Source organism: Oncorhynchus keta, chromosome 18 (genome assembly GCF_023373465.1).
Source record: "Oncorhynchus keta strain PuntledgeMale-10-30-2019 chromosome 18, Oket_V2, whole genome shotgun sequence".
Lineage (NCBI taxonomy): Eukaryota > Metazoa > Chordata > Actinopteri > Salmoniformes > Salmonidae > Oncorhynchus > Oncorhynchus keta.
In genome coordinates, this window is record NC_068438.1 from 53,455,355 (window position 1) to 53,476,338 (window position 20,984).

At 40.9% G+C, this 20,984-nt stretch overlaps 1 long non-coding RNA gene across 1 annotated transcript in view; it reads right to left on the bottom strand.

Moving 5' to 3' along the window:
- LOC127908903 (uncharacterized) overlaps positions 1 to 20,668 on the bottom strand; it is a 215,655-nt gene extending 194,987 nt beyond the window's left edge. The window contains exons 1-2 of the long non-coding RNA XR_008068981.1: positions 20,106 to 20,668; positions 11,928 to 12,157 (exon numbers count right to left, since the gene is read on the bottom strand). This is a non-coding gene — a long non-coding RNA (uncharacterized LOC127908903). The remainder of the gene's footprint in view (positions 1 to 11,927; positions 12,158 to 20,105) is intronic.
- Between the last annotated feature and the right edge of the window lie 316 nt (positions 20,669 to 20,984).

A 20,984-nucleotide genomic window follows, 5' to 3' on the forward strand; every position in this document is an offset into this window, starting at 1 on the left:
CTATTCACTATGTAGTGCACTACTTTAAACCAGAGCACCTTATTCCTAAGTAGTGCACTATGTTAGTCCAGAGAACCCTATTCCCTAAGTAGTGCACTATGTTTGACCAGAGCACCCTATTCCCTATGTAGTGCACTATGTTTGACCAGAGCACCCTATTCCCTAAGTAGTGCACTATGTTTGACCAGAGCACCCTATTCCCTAAGTAGTGCACTATGTTTGACCAGAGCACCTATTCCCTAAGTAGTGCACTATGTTTGACCAGAGCACCCTATTCCCTAAGTAGTGCACTATGTTTGACCAGAGCACCCTATTCCCTAAGTAGTGCACTATGTTTGACCAGAGCACCCTATTCCCTAAGTAGTGCACTATGTTTGACCAGAGCACCCTATTCCCTAAGTAGTGCACTATGTTTGACCAGAGCACCCTATTCCCTAAGTAGTGCACTATGTTTGACCAGAGCACCCTATTCCCTAAGTAGTGCACTATGTTTGACCAGAGCACCCTATTCCCTAAGTAGTGCACTATGTTTGACCAGAGCACCCTATTCCCTAAGTAGTGCACTATGTTTGACCAGAGCACCCTATTCCCTAAGTAGTGCACTATGTTTGACCAGAGCACCCTATTCCCTAAGTAGTGCACTATGTTTGACCAGAGCACCCTATTCCCTAAGTAGTGCACTATGTTTGACCAGAGCACCCTATTCCCTAAGTAGTGCACTATGTTTGACCAGAGCACCCTATTCCCTAAGTAGTGCACTATGTTTGACCAGAGCACCCTATTCCCTAAGTAGTGCACTATGTTTGACCAGAGCACCCTATTCCCTAAGTAGTGCACTATGTTTGACCAGAGCACCCTATTCCCTAAGTAGTGCACTATGTTTGACCAGAGCACCCTATTCTCTAAGTAGTGCACTATGTTTGACCAGATACAGTGCCTTCAGAAAGCATACCCATCTACACATAATACAACACAATGACAAAGTGAAAACATCGTTTTCAAAATGTTTGCTGATTTTTTTGAAAATTGAAATGCAGAAATGAGGAATTTACATAAATATTCACACCCCTATGCTAGCACACTCCAAATTCAATCCAATTTCCTTTCATCATCCTTGAGATGTCGATACAACTTGAATGGAGACCACCTGTGGCCAAATGAATTGTTTGAACATGATTTTAGAAAGAAACACACCTGTCTATATAAGGTCCCACAGTTGACAGCGTATGTCAGAGCAGAAACTATACCATTAAGTCTGAGGAACTGTCTGTAGATCTCTGAGAATTGTGGTGAGGTATATATTTAGGGAAGGGTATTAAAACCATTTCTAGAGTGTTGAAAGTTTCCAAGAGATCAGTGGTCTCCATCATTGGGAAATTGAAAGGAAAAAAATACTCTGCCTAGAGCCGGTTATCCGACCAAACTGAGCAACCAGGCAAGAAGGACCTTGGTCAGGGAGGTGACCAAGAACCCAATGACCACTCTGACAGAACTACCTAGATACTTGGCTGCGATGGGAGAACCTGTCAGAAGGATAACAGTCTCTACAGCACTTCACCAATCTGGGCTTCATGGCAGAGCGGCCAGAGGGAATCCACTCCTGAGAAAAAAGGCTCATGACAGCATGCCTGGAGATGAACAAAAAAGGCACTTGAAAGATTCAGGCCATAAGGCAAAAGATACTGTGGTCTGAAGAAATAAAAAATTTACTCTTTGGCCTGAATGCAACACCATATGTCTGGAGAAAACCAGGCACAGCTCATTACTCACCTAACACCATCCCTACCGTGAAGCATGGCGGTGGCAGCATCATGCTATGGGGAGGCTTTTCAACAGCAGGGACTGGGAAACTAGTGAGGCTCGAGGGAACAATGAATGATGCCAAATAGAGGCAAATCCTTGATGTGAATCTGCTTCAGAGAGCAAACGACCTTTTATACTGGGGACGAAGTTCAAAGCAACGCTGGAATGGCCTTCAGAACAAGAATGTCAAAGTCCTTGAGTGGCCCAGCCAAAGCAAAGACTTGAATCCAATTTAAAATCTGTGCAAAGACTTGAAGATTGCTGTTCACCGCTCCCCATCTAACTTAATAGAGCTTGAGAAAATCTGCAAGGTAGAATGGGAGAAAATCCCGAAATCCAGGTCTGCAAAGCCTTTACAGACATACTGAAGATGACTCAAAGCCTTTACAGACATACTGAAGACGACTCAAAGCTGTTACAGACATACTGAAGACGACTCAAAGCCTTTACAGACATACTGAAGACGACTCAAAGCCTTTACAGACATACTGAAGACGACTCAAAGCTGATACAGACATACTGAAGCCGACTCAAAGCTGATACAGACATACTGAAGACGACTCAAAGCTGATCCAGACATACTGAAGACGACTCAAAGCCTTTACAGACATACTGAAGACGACTCAAAGCTGATCCAGACATACTGAAGACGACTCAAAGCCTTTACAGACATACTGAAGACGACTCAAACCCTTTACAGACATACTGAGGACGACTCAAAACCTTTATAGACATACTGAAGACGACTCAAAGCCTTTACAGACATACTGAAGACGACTCAAAGCCTTTACAGACATACTGAAGACGACTCAATGCCTTTACAGACATACTGAAGATGACTCAAAGCCTTTACAGACATACTGAAGACAACTCAAAGCTGATCCAGACATACTGAAGATGACTCAAAGCTGATCCAGACATACTGAAGACGACTCAAAGCCTTTACAGACATACTGAAGACGACTCAAAGCTGATACAGACATACTGAAGACGACTCAAAGCTGATCCAGACATACTGAAGATGACTCAAAGCCTTTGCAGACATACTGAAGACGACTCAAAGCTGATCCAGACATACTGAAGACGACTCAAAGCCTTTGCAGACATACTGAAGATGACTCAAAGCTGATCCAGACATACTGAAGATGACTCAAAGCCTTTACAGACATACTGAAGACAAACTCAAAGCTGATGCAGACATACTGAAGACGACTCAAAGCTGATCCAGACATACTGAAGACGACTCAAAGCCTTTACAGACATACTGAAGCCGACTCAAAGCTGATACAGACATACTGAAGACGACTCAAAGCTGATCCAGACATACTGAAGACGACTCAAAGCCTTTACAGACATACTGAAGACGACTCAAAGCTGATCCAGACATACTGAAGACGACTCAAAGCCTTTACAGACATACTGAAGACGACTCAAACCCTTTACAGACATACTGAAGACGACTCAAAGCCTTTACAGACATACTGAATACGACTCAAAACCTTTACAGACATACTGAGGACGACTCAAAACCTTTACAGACATACTGAAGACGACTTAAAGCCTTTACAGACATACTGAAGACGACTCAAAGCCTTTACAGACATACTGAAGACGACTCAAAGCCTTTACAGACATACTGAAGACGACTCAAAGCCTTTACAGACATACTGACGACGACTCAAAGCCTTTACAGACATACTGAAGACGACTCAAAGCCTTTACAGACATACTGAAGATGACTCAAAGCCTTTACAGACATACTGAAGACAACTCAAAGCTGATCCAGACATACTGAAGACGACTCAAAGCTGATCCAGACATACTGAAGATGACTCAAAGCCTTTGCAGACATACTGAAGACGACTCAAAGCCTTTACAGACATACTGAAGACGACTCAAAGCTGATCCAGACATACTGAAGATGACTCAAAGCCTTTACAGACATACTGAAGACAACTCAAAGCTGATCCAGACATACTGAAGACGACTCAAAGCTGATCCAGACATACTGAAGACGACTCAAAGCCTTTACAGACATACTGAAGACGACTCAAAGCTGATACAGACATACTGAAGACGACTCAAAGCTGATCCAGACATACTGAAGACGACTCAAAGCCTTTACAGACATACTGAAGACGACTCAAAGCTGATCCAGACATACTGAAGACGACTCAAAGCCTTTACAGACATACTGAAGACGACTCAAAGCTGATCCAGACATACTGAAGACGACTCAAAGCTGATCCAGACATACTGAAGACGACTCAAAGCCTTTACAGACATACTGAAAACGACTCAAAGCTGATCCAGATATACTGAAGACGACTCAAAGCCTTTAAAGACATACTGAAGATGACTCAAAGCTGATCCAGACACACTGAAGACGACTCAAAGCTGATCCAGACAAACTGAAGACGACTCAAAGCCTTTACAGACATACTGAAGACGACTCAAAGCTGATCCAGACATACTGAAGATGACTCAAAGCCTTTACAGACATACTGAAGACGACTCAAAGCTGTTACAGACATACTGAAGACGACTCAAAGCCTTTACAGACATACTGAAGACGACTCAAAGCTGATCCAGACATACTGAAGACGACTCAAAGCTGATCCAGACATACTGAAGACGACTCAAAGCTGATCCAGACATACTGAAGACGACTCAAAGCCTTTACAGACATACTGAAGACGACTCAAAGCCTTTACAGACATACTGAAGACAACTCAAAGCTGATCCAGACATACTGAAGATGACTCAAAGCTGATCCAGACATACTGAAGACGACTCAAAGCTGATCCAGACATACTGAAGACGACTCAAAGCTGATCCAGACATACTGAAGACGACTCAAAGCCTTTACAGACATACTGAAGACGACTCAAAGCTGATACAGACATACTGAAGACGACTCAAAGCTGATACAGACATACTGAAGATGACTCAAAGCCTTTGCAGACATACTGAAGACGACTCAAAGCTGATCCAGACATACTGAAGACGACTCAAAGCCTTTGCAGACATACTGAAGATGACTCAAAGCTGATCCAGACATACTGAAGATGACTCAAAGCCTTTACAGACATACTGAAGACAACTCAAAGCTGATCCAGACATACTGAAGATGACTCAAAGCTGATCCAGACATACTGAAGACGACTCAAAGCATTTAAAGACATACTGAAGACGACTCAAAGCTGATCCAGACACACTGAAGACGACTCAAAGCTGATCCAGACAAACTGAAGACGACTCAAAGCCTTTACAGACATACTGAAGACGACTCAAAGCTGATCCAGACATACTGAAGATGACTCAAAGCCTTTACAGACATACTGAAGATGACTCAAAGCCTTTACAGACATACTGAAGACGACTCAAAGCTGTTACAGACATACTGAAGACGACTCAAAGCCTTTACAGACATACTGAAGACGACTCAAAGCCTTTACAGACATACTGAAGATGACTCAAAGCCTTTACAGACATACTGAAGATGACTCAAAGCCTTTACAGACATACTGAAGACGACTCAAAGCTGTTACAGACATACTGAAGACGACTCAAAGCCTTTACAGACATACTGAAGACGACTCAAAGCTGATCCAGACATACTGAAGACGACTCAAAGCCTTTACAGACATACTGAAGACGACTCAAAGCCTTTGCGGACATACTGAAGACGACTCAAAGCCTTTACAGACATACTGAAGACGACTCAAAGCTGATCCAGACATACTGAAGACGACTCAAAGCCTTTACCAACATACTGAAGACGACTCAAAGCTGTAATCACCACCATAGCTGCTTCTACAAAGCATTGACTCAGGAATGTAAATTCGATACAGTATTTCTGTATTTAATTTATAATACATTTGCAAAATATTCTAAAAACACATATTAACCTTGTCATTATGGGCTATTGTGTATAGATGGGTGAGGGAAAAAAAACATGTATTTAATCCGTTTTGAATTCAGGCTGTAACAAAAGCAAAACGTGGAATATGTCACGCTGTATGAATGCTATCGGACGGAGCTGTACAAGGAATAGGGTGTAGACCAATACTGAGTCAATCTCTCTAGTTTTAAACTACTGATGGAATAAGGTTGAACTCCAGGTATAGTTTTTAAACTATTTTTGTGATCTATGCCGTACTAGATTTCGTTGTTTATCTTATACCTGATCACGGTGACCTCGTGCAGCTTTTATCATTCTTATTTGTCTTCGGGTAGTGACTGTTCCTTTATCCCCGAGCTCTAACCACAAGCCCTAGCTCCTCCGCATGTCTTTCTGCGCATTAAAGATGACATTTCAGAACCTCTCCAGAGTCACACTATCTATGGTGGTTTGGTCCCAGCTCTAAGACTGCTAAGCACTCTCAAGGAGACAGAGAAAAGGTCTCGAGTCAGGTGGGATATTCTTTTCATATTAACATTCGAAAGATTATAATATATGAATAACATTGCTCATTTTATCAGGAGAGTATTAACTTTGCATCAATGTACATTGAATTCATAAATACCAGGGAATAGGAGAATTGAACAAACCCCAAGATACTATACAAACCTTTATGTAATATGTCTCAGAGAGAGAGAGATGAGAATCTATATAAACGTCCATATCGTTTCTCAGAGAGAGCAACAGAGAGAGACAAAGAGAGACGGGATTCTATACAAACATCCATATAATTTGTCTCCAAAGGAGAGATAGAGAAAGACAAAGAGAGATGAGATACTACAGCAACATCCATATAATTTCACTCATACTATGTTAAGAATGGCACTACAGCAGCTGTCTTACGGCTCCGAACCAGCCCAACATTTTTTGAAAGCTTATCTTATCTTTTTTTTATTCAGAACGTCTCCAACATTTTCATATGACTGAAAACAGCTTCTGGACATCAGAAGCACGATCTCTAACCATGATTTGGATGACAATTTGTACTTCAACAAGTCGGCAGATCTGAACGTTCTGCTGTCTCCGGACCAGGCCTTAGCCAGCTTGTACAATGTATACAACAGCAACAGCTCTAGTCCGGCTCCGGGGTGAAATAATGTGAAATAATGTGCTTATTCGAGGTGCTGAGATCAATAGCCAAAGGGTCCTGCCATAAACTTCCGGTCTAGTGGTTAGAGCGTAGGACTTGTAACTGAAAGGTTGCAAGATAAAATCCCCAAGCTGACTGTCGTTCTGCCCCTGAACAAGGCAGTTAACCCGCTATTCCTAGGCTGTCATTGAAAATAAGAATTTGTTCTAGGGTAGGGGGCAGCATTTGGAATTTTGGATGAAAAGCGTGCCCAAATTAAACTGCCTTCTACTCAGGCCCAGAAGATAGGATATGCATATAATTGGTAGATTTGGATAGAAAACACTCTAAAGTTTCCAAACCTGTTTTGTGAGTATAACAGAACTGAAAACCTGAGAAAATCCATTCAGGAAGTAGTATTTTTGTTGTTGTAGTTTTCTATTCAATGCCATTACAGTATCCATTGACTTAGGACTCAATTTGCAATTCAAATGCCTTCCACTAGATGTCAACAGTCTTTAGAAATTGTTTCAGGCTTGTATTCTTATAAATGAGGGAGTAAGACCAGTCTGAATGAGTGGACCCTGCCGTGTCACAGAGCTTTTTCATGCGCATGACCAGAGAGTGCCTTTCTTTTTACCTTTTATATTGACAACGTTATTGTCCGGTTGAAATATTATAGATAATTTAGGCTAAAACAACCTGAGGATTGATTTTGAACATTGTTTGAAATGTTTCTACGAACTTTACCGATACTATTTGGATTTTTTGACTGCCTGTTTTGACTGCGTTTGAGCCTGTGGATTACTGAAGAAAACAGAGGTTTTTGGATATAAAGAGACTTTATCGAACAAAAGGAAAATGTATTGAAAATGTATTGAACACGTCTTCTGAGTGCAATCATATGAAGATCATCAAAGGTAAGTGGTTAATTTTATCTCTATTTCTGACTTGTGTAACTCTTCTACTTGACTGGTTACTGTTTGTAATGATTTGTCTGCTGGGCAATGTTCTCAAATAATCGTAAGGCTTTCGCCATAAAGCATTTTTGAAATCTGACACCGTAGTTGGATTCACAAGAAGTTCATCTTTAAACCTATGAAAAATAGTTGTATCTTTTCTGAATTATTATGAGTATTTCTGTATTTGATTTTGGCACTCTGCAATCTCACTGGATGTTGGCCAGGTGGGAAACGGAAGCCCATTTTACCTAATTTCTACCAGCATGTCCCCTGTACAACTAGAGGAGACACAACCCAAGATCGCCTTTACTCCACACACAGAAACAAGGCTCTCCATCGCCCTCCCTTTGGCAAATCAGATCATAACTCTATCCTCCTACTTCCTGCTTAACAGGCAAACACTCAAACAGGAAGTACCAGTGACGCACTCAGGAGGGAAGTGGTCAGATGAAGTGGATGCTAAGCTACAGAACTGTTTCGCTAGCACAGACTGGAAAATATATTCCAGGATTCATCTGATAACATCAAGGAGTTTACCACATAAGTCGCCTGCTTCATGAATAAGTGCTTCGACGACATCGTCCCCACAGTGAGAAGCAGGACACTAATCTGGTAGCTTATAAGACATCCTGCTACGACCGTCAAGTAGGCAAGCTTTAATACGGGACTAAGATCGAATCCAACTACGTCGGCTCTGACTCTCGACAGATGTGCAAACTGTCATGGATGACAAAAGGAAACCCAGCCGCGAGCTACCCAGCGACGGGAGCCTTACCAGACAAATTAAATACCTCGCGTCAAAGCAAAACACTTGTCAAATACTCCAGCCAAATAAGACATGCACTTTTCTCTCTGCTATCGCACTGAAAGCAGAACCAGTGAACCGAGTCTGGAACCAACATTACCCTGAACAGCTTCTACCCCCCCTAAGACAGCTAAACAAGACTGCTAAATAGCTACATAAAATAAAATGGCTTCGCGGACTATTTATTCCACTGTCCCACACACACACACATACTTACACTGACACTCCAGCACACACACACACATTACATACGCCCACAAACACACACATACACACACAAACACACAAACTTTTATACTCAACACGTACGTTGCTCCTGCTGTCTATTACCTATCCTGTTGACTAGTCAATTTAAACCTACCTACTGTATTTGTACACAGGTACCTAAATTACCTTGTACCCCCTGTACATTGACTCGGTACTGTTACCTTTACACTGAGTGTACAAAACATTAGGAACATCTTCCTAATATTGAGTAGTAGCCCCTTTTACCCTGAGAACAGTCTCAATTTGTCTGGGGGCATGGACTCTATGAAGTGACGTAAAGGTTCAACAGGGATGCTGACCCATGTTGACTCCACTGCTTCCCAGAGTTGTGTCAAGTTGTCTGGATGTCCTTTGGGTGGTGGACCGTTCTTGATACACAGGAAACAGGAAACAGGAAACTATGAACATGAAAAACCCAACAGCGTTGCAGTTCTTGACACACTCAAACCGGTGCGTCTGGTGCCTACTACCATACCCCAGTTCAATTGTACTTCAAAATGTTGTCTTGCCCGTTCACCCTCTGAATAACACACATACCCAATACATGTCTCAATGGTCTCAAGGTTGAAAATCCTTCTTAAACCTGTCTCCTCCTCTTCATCGACACCGAATGAAGTGGATTTAACAAGTGACATCAATAAAGGACCATAGCTTTCACCGGGATTTACCTGGTCAGTCTGTCATAGAAATAAAATGTTTTGAATACTATTAATACACATTATTGTTATTTATTCTCGTGTCACTATTTCTATTTTTTATCATATATATAACCTTTAGAGACGGGCAATATTCTCCCACTGAAAAATGATAGAAACTGGCAGAATTCCCTTATAAAAGACAATGGACACTGGCAGAATTCCCTTATAAAACACAGTGGACACTGGTAGAATTCCCTATAAAACAATATGGATACTGGAAGAATTCCCCCTACAAAACATTGTAGAAACTGGCAGAATCCCCACTTTAAACCACTATAGAGACTGGCAGAATTCTCCTATAAACCACTATAGAGACTGGCAGAATCCCCACTTTAAACCACTATAGAGACTGGCAGAATTCTCCTTTAAACCACTATAGAGACTGGCAGAATTCTCCTATAAACCACTATAGAGACTGGCAGAATTCTCCTATAAACCACTATAGATACTGGCAGAATCCCCACTTTAAACCACTATAGAAACTGGCAGAATCCCCCTATAAACCACTATAGAGACTGGCAGAATCCCCACTTTAAACCACTATAGAGACTGGCAGAATTCCCCTATAAACCACTATAGAGACTGGCAGAATCCCCACTTTAAACCACTATAGAGACTGGCAGAATTCCCTATAAACCACTATAGAGAAGAGACTGGCAGAATCCCCCTATAAACCACTATAGAGACTGGCAGAATCCCCACTTTAAACCATTATAGAGACTGGCAGAATTCCCTATAAACCACTATAGAGACTGGCAGATTTCCCCCTATAAACCACTATAGAGACTCCTATAAACCACTATAGAGACTGGCAGAATCCCCACTTTAAACCACTATAGAGACTGGCAGAATCCCCACTTTAAACCACTATAGAGACTGGCAGAATTCCCCCTATAAAGTAATAGGGAGACTAGCAGAATTTCCTAATGGGATATAAAACACTATAGGGACTGTCCAAATGCTATATCACCTTAAGCAGGAATGTCCCCTTGACTTTTTCCACATTTTCACAGTTTCAGCCTTAATCTAAAATAGATTGTTTTTCCCCCTCATCAATCTAAACACAATACCCTGAAATGACAAAGCAAAAACAGGTTTTTATACATTTTTGCAGATTTATTAAATAAAAAAAAAAATGAAATATCACATTTACATAAGAATTCAGACCCTTTACTCAGTACTTTGTTGAAGCACCTTTGGCAGCGATTACAGCCTTTAGTCTTCCTGGGTATGATGCTACAAGCTTGGCACACCTGTATTTGGGGAGTTTCACCCATTCTTCCCTGCAAATCCTGTCAAGCTCCGTCAGGTTGGATGGTTAGCGTCGCTGCACAGCTATTCTCAGGTCCTTCCAGAGATTTTCTATCAGGTTCAAGTCCGGGCTCTGGCTGGGCCACTCAAGGACATTTAGATACTTGTCCCGAAGTCACTCCTGCATTGTCTCGGCTTAAGGTCGTTGTCCTGTTGGAAGGTGAACCTTCACCCCAGTCTGAGGTTCTGAGAGCTCTGGTTTTCATCAACAATATCTCTTTACTTTGCTCCATTCATCTTTCCCTCGATCCTGACTGGTCTCCTAGTCCCTGTCGCTGAAAAACATCCTATGATGCTGCCGCCACCATGCTTCACCGTAGGGATGGTCCCAGGTTTCCTCCAAATGTGACACTTGGCATTCAGGCCAAAGAGTTCAATCTTGGTTTCATCAGACCAGAGAATCTTTTTTCTCATGGTCGGAGACCTTTAGGTGCCTTTAGGCAAATTCCAAGTGGGCTGTCATGTTATGTTCCTTTTACTGAGGAGTGGCTTCTGTCTGGCCACTCTAACATTAAGGCCTGATTGGTGGAGTGCTGCAGAGATCGTTGTCCTTCTGGAAGGTTCTCCCATCTCCACAGAGGGACTCTGGAGCTCTGTCTGAGTGACCATTGGGTTCTCGGTCACCTCTCTGACCAAGGTCCTTACCACAGGTGGACTCCAATCAAGTTGTAGAAACATCTCAACAATGATCAAATGGAAACAGGATGCACCCGAGCTCAACTGAGATCAATGTTAAAGTCTCAAATCAAATCAAATCAAAAATCAAATGTATTTATATAGCCCTTCGTACATCAGCTGATATCTCAAAGTGCTGTACAGAAACCCAGCCTAAAACCCCAAACAGCAAGCAATGCAGGTGTAGAAGCACGGTGGCTAAAAACTCCCTAGAAAGGCCAAAACCTAGGAAGAAACCAAGAGAGGAACCAGGCTATGTGGGGTGGCCAGTCCTCTTCTGGCTGTGCCGGGTGGAGATTATAAACCTAGAGAGGAACCAGGCTATGTGGGGTGGCCAGTCCTCTTCTGGCTGTGCCTGGTGGAGATTAGAAACCTAGAGAGGAACCAGGCTATGAGGGGTGGCCAGTCCTCTTCTGGCTGTGCCGGGTGGAGATTATAACAGAACATGACCAAGATGTTCAAATGTTCATAAATGACCAGCATGGTCAAATAATAACAAGGCAGAACAGTTGAAACTGGAGCAGCAGCACGGCCAGGTGGACTGGGGACAGCAAGGAGTCATCATGTCAGGTAGTCTTGGGGCATGGTCCAAGGGCTCAGGTCCTCCGAGAGAGAGAGAGAAAGAGAGAAAGAGAGAATTAGAGAGAGCACACTTAAATTCACACAGGACACCGAATAGGACAGGAGAAGTACTCCAGATATAACAAACTGACCCCAGCCCCCGACACATAAACTACTGCAGCATAAATACTGGAGGCTGAGACAGAAGGGGTCACCCCGGACAGGGCCAAACAGGGCCAAACAGGAAGGATCATAGCAAAGGATCTGAATACTTTTGTTAGCTTTGTTATTATGGGATAACAGTGTGTCTATTTTATGAGAATACGGTTTGTAACGTAAGAAAACGGGATCTGAACTGTATAGAGTAGGTCTCATAGCATTTGTGTCAATCTTGTTAAAGCGTGCTGAACTCTTTATTGGTCCCATGAGTATTAACAAGGGATGCTTCCCAAATGGAACCCTAGTCCCTATACAGTGCACTACGTTTGAACAGGACCCTATGGGCCTTGGGTTCCATAGGATAGGGTTCCATTTGGGACTCATGGAAGACGTCTAGCTCCTGCAGGTGTGGCTTTTTACTAGAGTCCATCAATCACAACTTCACCATATGCCAATCACACCTGCCAGCTCCTGTCTGCCGGGCTGGCTGCTGAAGCCAATTTGTGATGTGTGTGTGTGTGTGTGTCCGTCTTTTTGAGCTTGTGTGTGTGTGTGTGTGTGTGTGTGTGTGTGTGTGTGTGTGTGTGTGTGTGTGTGTGTGTGTGTGTGTGTGTGTGTGTGTGTGTGTGTGTGTGTGTGTGTGTGTGTGTGTGTGTGTGTGTGTGTGTGTGTGTGGTATTGAGTAGCTCTGCCTTCGGGTCCCAAATAATTCCTTTCTTGATTCCAGTTTATTTTTTATTTCACCTTTATTTAACCAGGTAGGCTAGTTGAGAACAAGTTCTCATTTGCAACTGCGACCTGTCCAAGATAAAGCATAGCAGTGTGAACAGACAACACAGAGTTACACATGGAGTAAACAATTAATAAGTCAATAACAGAATAGGAAAAAAAAGTGGAGTCTATATACATTGTGTGCAAAAGGCATGAGGAGGTAGGCGAATAATTACAATTTTGCAGATTAACACTGGAGTGATAAATGATCAGATGGCCATAGTGCCCACAAAAAATACTGAACTTGTTAAATTTTAACAGCTGATCTTCAACATACTGACCTGTAAAGTTTAACAGCTGATCTTCAACATACTGAACTGTAAAGTTTAACAGCTGATCTTCATCATACTGAACTGTAAAGTTTAACAGCTGATCTTCAACATACTGAACTGTAAAGTTTAACAGCTGATCTTCAACATACTGAACTTGTTTAAAGCTGATCTTTTAACTGTAAAGTTTAAACAGCTGATCTCAACATACTGAACATAGCTGATCTTCAACATACTGACTAAAGTTTTAAAGTTTAACAGCTGATCTTCAACATACTGAACTGTAAAGTTTAACAGCTGATCTTCAACATACTGAACTGTAAAGTTTAAACAGCTGATCCTCAACATACTGAACTGTAAAGTTTTAACAGCTGATCTTCAACATACTGACCTGTAAAGTTTAACAGCTGATCTTCAACATACTGAACTGTAAAGTTTAACAGCTGATCCTCAACATACTGAACTGTAAAGTTTAAACAGCTGATCCTCAACATACTGAACTTGTAAAGTTTAACAGCTGATAACAGCTGATCCTTCAACATACTGAACTGTAAAGTTTAACAGCTGATCTTCAACATACTGACCTGTAAAGTTTAACAGCTGATCTTCAACATACTGAACTGTAAAGTTTAACAGCTGATCTTCAACATACTGAACTGTAAAGTTTAACAGCTGATCTTCAACATACTGAACTGTAAAGTTTAAACAGCTGATCTTCAACATACTGAACTTGTAAAGTTTAACAGCTGATCTTCAACATACTGAACTGTAAAGTTTAACAGCTGATCTTCAACATACTGAACTGTAAAGTTTAACAGCTGATCCTCAACATACTGAACTGTAAAGTTTAAACAGCTGATCTTCAACATACTGAACTGTAAAGTTTAACAGCTGATCTTCAACATACTGAACTGTAAAGTTTAACAGCTGATCTTCATACTGAATAGTTGAACAGCTGATCTTCAACATACTGAACTGTAAAGTTTAACAGCTGATCTTCAACACTACTGTAAAGTTTAAACTGTAAAGTTTAACAGCTGATTTTCAACATACTGAACTGTGTTTAAAGCTGATCTTCAACATACTGAACTGTAAAGTTTAACAGCTGATCTTCAACATACTGAACTGTAAAGTTTAACAGATCTTCAACAGCTGATCTTCAACATACTGAACTGTAAAGTTTAACAGCTGAACTTCAACATACTGAACTGTAAAGTTTAACAGCTGATCTTCAACATACTGAACTGTAAAGTTTAACAGCTGATCTTCAACATACTGAACTGTAAAGTTTAACAGCTGATACTTCAACTGATACTGAACTGTAAAGTTTAACAGCTGATCTTCAACATACTGAACTGTAAAGTTTAACAGCTGATCTTCAACATACTGAACTGTAAAGTTTAAACAGCTGATCTTCAACATACTGAACTGTAAAGTTTAACAGCTGATCTTCAACATACTGAACTGTAAAGTTTAACAGCTGATCTTCAACATACTGAACTGTAAAGTTTAACAGCTGATCTTCAACATACTGAACTGTAAAGTTTAACAGCTGATCTTCAACATACTGAACTGTAACAGCTGATTTCAACACAGCTGATCTGATCAACATACTGAACTGTAAAGTTTTAACAGCTGATGAACAGCTGATCTTCAACATACTGAACTGTAAAGTTTAACAGCTGATCTTCAACATACTGAACTGTAAAGTAAAGTTTTCAACATACTGAACTTAACAGCTGATCTTCAACATACTGAACTGTAAAGTTTAACAGCTGATCTTCAACATACTACTGACAGCTGTAAAGTTTAACAGCTGATCTTCAACATACTGAACTGTAAAGTTTAACAGCTGATCCTCAACATACTGAACTGTAAAGTTTAACAGCTGATCTTCAACATACTGAACTGTAAAGTTTAACAGCTGATCTTCAACATACTGAACTGTAAAGTTTAACAGCTGATCTTCAACATACTGAACTAAAGTTTAACAGCTGATCTTCAACATTCTGAACTGTAAAGTTTAACAGCTGATCTTCAACATACTGAACTGTAAAGTTTAACAGCTGATCTTCAACATACTGAACTGTAAAGTTTAACAGCTGATCTTCAACATTCTGAACTGTAAAGTTTAACAGCTGATCTTCAACATACTGAACTGTAAAGTTGAACAGCTGATCTTCAACATACTGAACTGTAAAGTTTAACAGCTGATCTTCAACATACTGAACTGTAAAGTTTAACAGCTGATCTTCAACATACTGAACTGTAAAGTTTAACAGCTGATCTTCAACATACTGAACTGTAAAGTTGAACAGCTGATCTTCAACATACTGAACTGTAAAGTTGAACAGCTGATCTTCAACATACTGAACTGTAAAGTTGAACAGCTGATCTTCAACATACTGAACTGTTTAACAGCTGATCTTCAACATACTGAACAGTTTATACTGATCTTCAACATACTGAACTGTAAAGTTTAACAGCTGATCTTCAACATACTGAACTGTAAAACAGCTGATCTTCAACATACTTTAAAGTTTAACAGCTGATCTTCAACATACTGAACTGTAAAGTTTAACAGCTGATCTTCAACATACTGAACTGTAAAGTTTAACAGCTGATCTTCAACATACTGAACTGTAAAGTTTAACAGCTGATCTTCAACATACTGAACTGTAAAGTTTAACAGCTGATCTTCAACATACTGAACTGTAAAGTTTAACAGCTGATCTTCAACATACTGAACTGTAAAGTTGATCAGCTGATCTTCAACATACTGAACTGTAAAGTTTAACAGCTGATCTTCAACATACTGAACTGTAAAGTTTAACAGCTGATCTTCAACATACTGAACTGTAAAGTTTAACAGCTGATCTTCAACATACTGAACTGTAAAGTTTAACAGCTGAGTTTTCTTCAACATACTACTGAACAGCTGATCTTCAACATACTGAAGTAAAGTTTAACAGCTGATCTTCAACATACTGAACTGTAAAGTTTGTAAAGTTGTAAAGTTTAACAGCTGATCTTCAACATACTGAACTGTAAAGTTGAACAGCTGATCTTCAACATACTGAACTGTAAAGTTTAACAGCTGATCTTCAACATTCTGAACTGTAAAGTTTAACAGCTGATCTTCAACATACTGAACTGTAAAGTTGATCAGCTGATCTTCAACATACTGAACTGTAAAGTTGAACAGCTGATCTTCAACATACTGAACTGTAAAGTTTCACAGCTGATCTTCAACATACTGAACTGTAAAGTTTAACAGCTGATCTTCAACATACTGAACTGTAAAGTTTTAACAGCTGATCTTCAACATACTGAACTGTAAAGTTTTAACAGCTGATCTTCAACATACTGAACTGTAAAATTTTAACAGCTGATCTTCAACATACTGAACTGTAAAGTTTAACAGCTGATCTTCAACATACTGAACTGTAAAGTTTAACAGCTGATCTTCAACATACTGAACTGTAAAGTTTAACAGCTGATCTTCAACATACTGAACTGTAAAGTTGAACAGCTGATCTTCAACATACTGAACTGTAAAGTTTAACAGCTGATCTTCAACATACTGAACTGTAAAATTTAACAGCTGATCTTCAACATACTGAACTGTAAAGTTTAACAGCTGATCTTCAACATACTGAACTGTAAAGTTGAACAGCTGATCTTCAACATTCTGAACTGTAAAGTTTAACAGCTGAACTTCAACATACTGAACTAAAGTTAAAGCTGTTGAGTTTTCAGCTGATCTTCAACATACTGAACTGTAAAGTTTCACAGCTGACCTTCAACATACTGAACTGTAAAAAGCTGATCTTCAACATACTGAACTGATCAGCTGATCTTCAACATACTGAAATGTAAAGTTTCACAGCTGATCTTCAACATACTGAACTGTAAAGTTTCACAGCTGATCTTCAACATACTGAACTGTAAAGTTTAACAGCTGATCTTCAACATACTGAACTGTAAAGTTTTAACAGCTGATCTTCAACATACTGAACTGTAAAGTTTTAACAGCTGATCTTCAACATACTGAACTGTAAAGTTTAACAGCTGATCTTCAACATACTGAACTGTAAAGTTTTAACAGCTGATCTTCAACATTCTGACCTGTAAAAAGCTTTTAACAGCTGATCTTCAACATACTGAACTGTAAAGTTTATCAGCTGATCTTCATCATACTGAACTGTAAAGTTTATCAGCAGGTCTTCAACATATTTATTAGAAATTAGATAAAAAATTCTCCAGAAAATCACATTGTAGGATTTTTAATGAATTTATTTGCAAATTATGGTGGAAAATAAGTATTTGGTCACCTACAAACAAGCAAGATTTCTGGCTCTCACAGACCTGTAACTACTTATTTAAGAGGCTCCTCTGTCCTCCACTCGTTACCTGTATTAATGGCACCTGTTTGAACTTGTTATCAGTATAAAAGACACCTGTCCACAACCTCACAACAGTCACACTCCAAACTCCACTATGACCAAGACCAAAGAGCTGTCAAAGGACACCAGAAACAAAATTGTAGACCTGCACCAGGCTGGGAAGACTGAATCCGCAATAGGTAAGCAGCTTGGTTTGAAGAAATCAACTGTGGGAGCAATTATTAGGAAATGGAAGACATACAAGACCACTGATAATCTCCCTCGATCTGGGGCTCCACGCAAGATCTCACAAAGTGGGGTCAAAATGATCCCAAGAACGGTGAGCAAAAATCCCAGAACCACACAGAGGGGACCTAGTGAATGACCTGCAGAGAGCTGGGACCAAAGTAACAAAGCCTACCATCAGCAAGGGCATTGAAGATGAAACGTGGCTGGGTCTTTCAGCATGACAATGATCCCAAACACAGCGCCCGGGCAACGAAGGAGTGGCTTCGTAAGAAGCATTTCAAGGTCCTGGAGTGGCCTAGCCAGTCTCCAGATCTCAACTCCATAGAAAATCTTTGGAGGGAGTTGAAAGTCCGTGTTGCCCAGCAACAGCCCCAAAACATCACTGCTCTAGAGGAGATCTGCATGGAGGAATGGGCCAAAATACCAGCAACAATGTGTGAAAACCTTGTGAAGACTTACAGAAAATGTTTGACCTCTGTCATTGCCAACAAAGGGAATATAACAAAGTATTGAGATAAACTTTTGTTATTGACCAAATACTTATTTTCCACCATAATTTGCAAATAAATTCATAAAAAATCCTACAATGTGATTTTCTGGATTTTTTTTCTCATTTTGTCTGACATAGTTGAAGTGTACCTATGATGAAAATTACAGGCCTCTCTCATCTTTTTAAGTGGGAGAACTTGCACAATTGGTGGCTGACTAAATACTTTTTTGCCCCACTGTATATAATGAACTGTAAAGTTGATCAGCTGATTTTCAACATGCATTATGAACTGTAAAGTTTATCAGCACGTCTTCAACATATTTAATGAACTGTAAAGTTTATCAGCACGTCTTCAACATATTTAATGAACTGTAAAGTTTATCAGCACGTCTTCAACATATATAATGAACTGTAAAGTTTATCAGCACCTCTTCAACATATTTAATGAACTGTAAAGTTTATCAGCACGTCTTCAACATATATAATGAACTGTAAAGTTTATCAGCACGTCTTCAACATATATAATGAACTGTAAAGTTTATCAGCACCTCTTCAACATATTTAATGAACTGTAAAGTTTATCAGCACGTCTTCAACATATTTAATGAACTGTAAAGTTTATCAGCACCTCTTCAACATATATAATGAACTGTAAAGTTTATCAGCACGTCTTCAACATATATAATGAACTGTAAAGTTTATCAGCACGTCTTCAACATATATAATGAACTGTAAGGATCACAGGAAAGGATCAACATCCATCTAATTGCTACTACAGATGAGTAACCTTGCCTTGCATTAGATCCCTGAGATACACCTCATGCTTTATCTCAGTAGGCTAACACAGTCTTTAAGCACACAGCATAGCCAGGTCCAAACCCCTCAGTCAGTCACACCGGTCAACAAAAGACTCCAATAGACACCAATAACAAGACACTGACAGGCGAGCACCAAACCAATAGATATTTGTTTCTCCCAACCTTCTCCCGGCCGTATCCCGATCTATAAAGGGAATAAGGCCCATGGGGCTCTGGTCAACGTAGTGCACTATAAAGGAAATAGGGCCCATAGGGCTCTGGTCAAATGTAGTGCAATATAAAGGGAATAGGGCCCATAGGGCTCTGGTCAAAGTAGTGCACTATAAAGGGAATAGGGCCCATAGGGCTCTGGTCAAAGTAGTGCACTATAAAGGGAATAGGGCCCATAGGGCTCTGGTCAAATGTAGTGCACTATAAAGGGAATAGGGCCCATAGGGCTCTGGTCAAATGTAAAGGGAATAGGGCCCATAGGGCTCTGGTCAAAGTAGTGCACTATAAAGGGAATAGCCCATAGGGCCCACTATAAAGGGAATAGGGCCCATAGGGCTCTGGTCAAATGTAGCACTATAAAGGGAATAGGGCCTATAAAGGGAATAGGGCCCATATGTCAAATGTAGTGCACTATAAAGGGAATAGGGCCCATAGGGCTCTGGTCAAATGTAGTGCACTATAAAGGGAATAGGGCCCATAGGGCTCTGGTCAAATGTAGTGCACTATAAAAGGGAATAGGGCCCATAGGGCTCTGGTCAAAGTAGTGCACTATAAAAAGGGAAGCGGGCGCCATTTGGTACGGACCCAGATCATGGACATTAGTCCCAGCTGACAGGCTGAGGCTGGTCTTTAGCTCACCTGTAGAGGTGACAGGTGACGGAAGTGCCAGAGCAACGGCTCACACTCTCCCCTCAGGTGACGGGCGACGGGAACCAATTATCAGGAGATGTGTCTCAGGTCCCAAAATATCACTGTCAGCTTGTCACAGAGATAAAAGAGAAAGAATGAAGACAGATCCCTCAGTGACGACGGGACACTATATCTCTTCCCCACATGGTATCTGACATAACACAAGGAAGATGTCAGAAACACAGTCTGTCTGTGTCCCAAATGGCACCCTTTCCCCTATATAATGCACTACTTTTGACCAGGGCCCATAGTGCACTATATAGGGAATAGGGTGCCATTTGGTACGCAGAGTGTATAATTTCCTAAGACTCACTCTCCGTCCTAAAACCTTCTCATAAATGAGATGCGGCCTGAGAGACTGGATTCATTCATTCAGGGGAGATAGTTGTGTTGCGGGCCTGATAGACTGGATTCATTCATTCAGGGGAGATAGTTGTGTTCGGGCCTGATAGACTGGATTCATTCATTCAGGGGAGATAGTTGTGTTGCTGCCTGATAGACTGGATTCATTCATTCAGTTGTGTTGCTGCCTGGGAGATCAGGGGAGTTGTGTTGCGGGCCTGATAGACTGGATTCATTCATTCAGGGGAGATAGTTGTGTTCGGGCCTGATAGACTGGATTCATTCATTCAGGGGAGATAGTTGTGTTGCGGCCTGATACACTGGAGGAGAGAGAGAGAAGAGGGTGGGTGGGGGAGGGAGAGAGAGAGGGGGCGAGATAGATGGGGAGGAGTGGTACAGAATGGGGCAAAAGAAAGAGGGGGAGAGGAAGAGAGCGGGGGAGAGAGAGGAAGGGGAGAGAGAGAGACATAAATAGGGGAGAGAGAA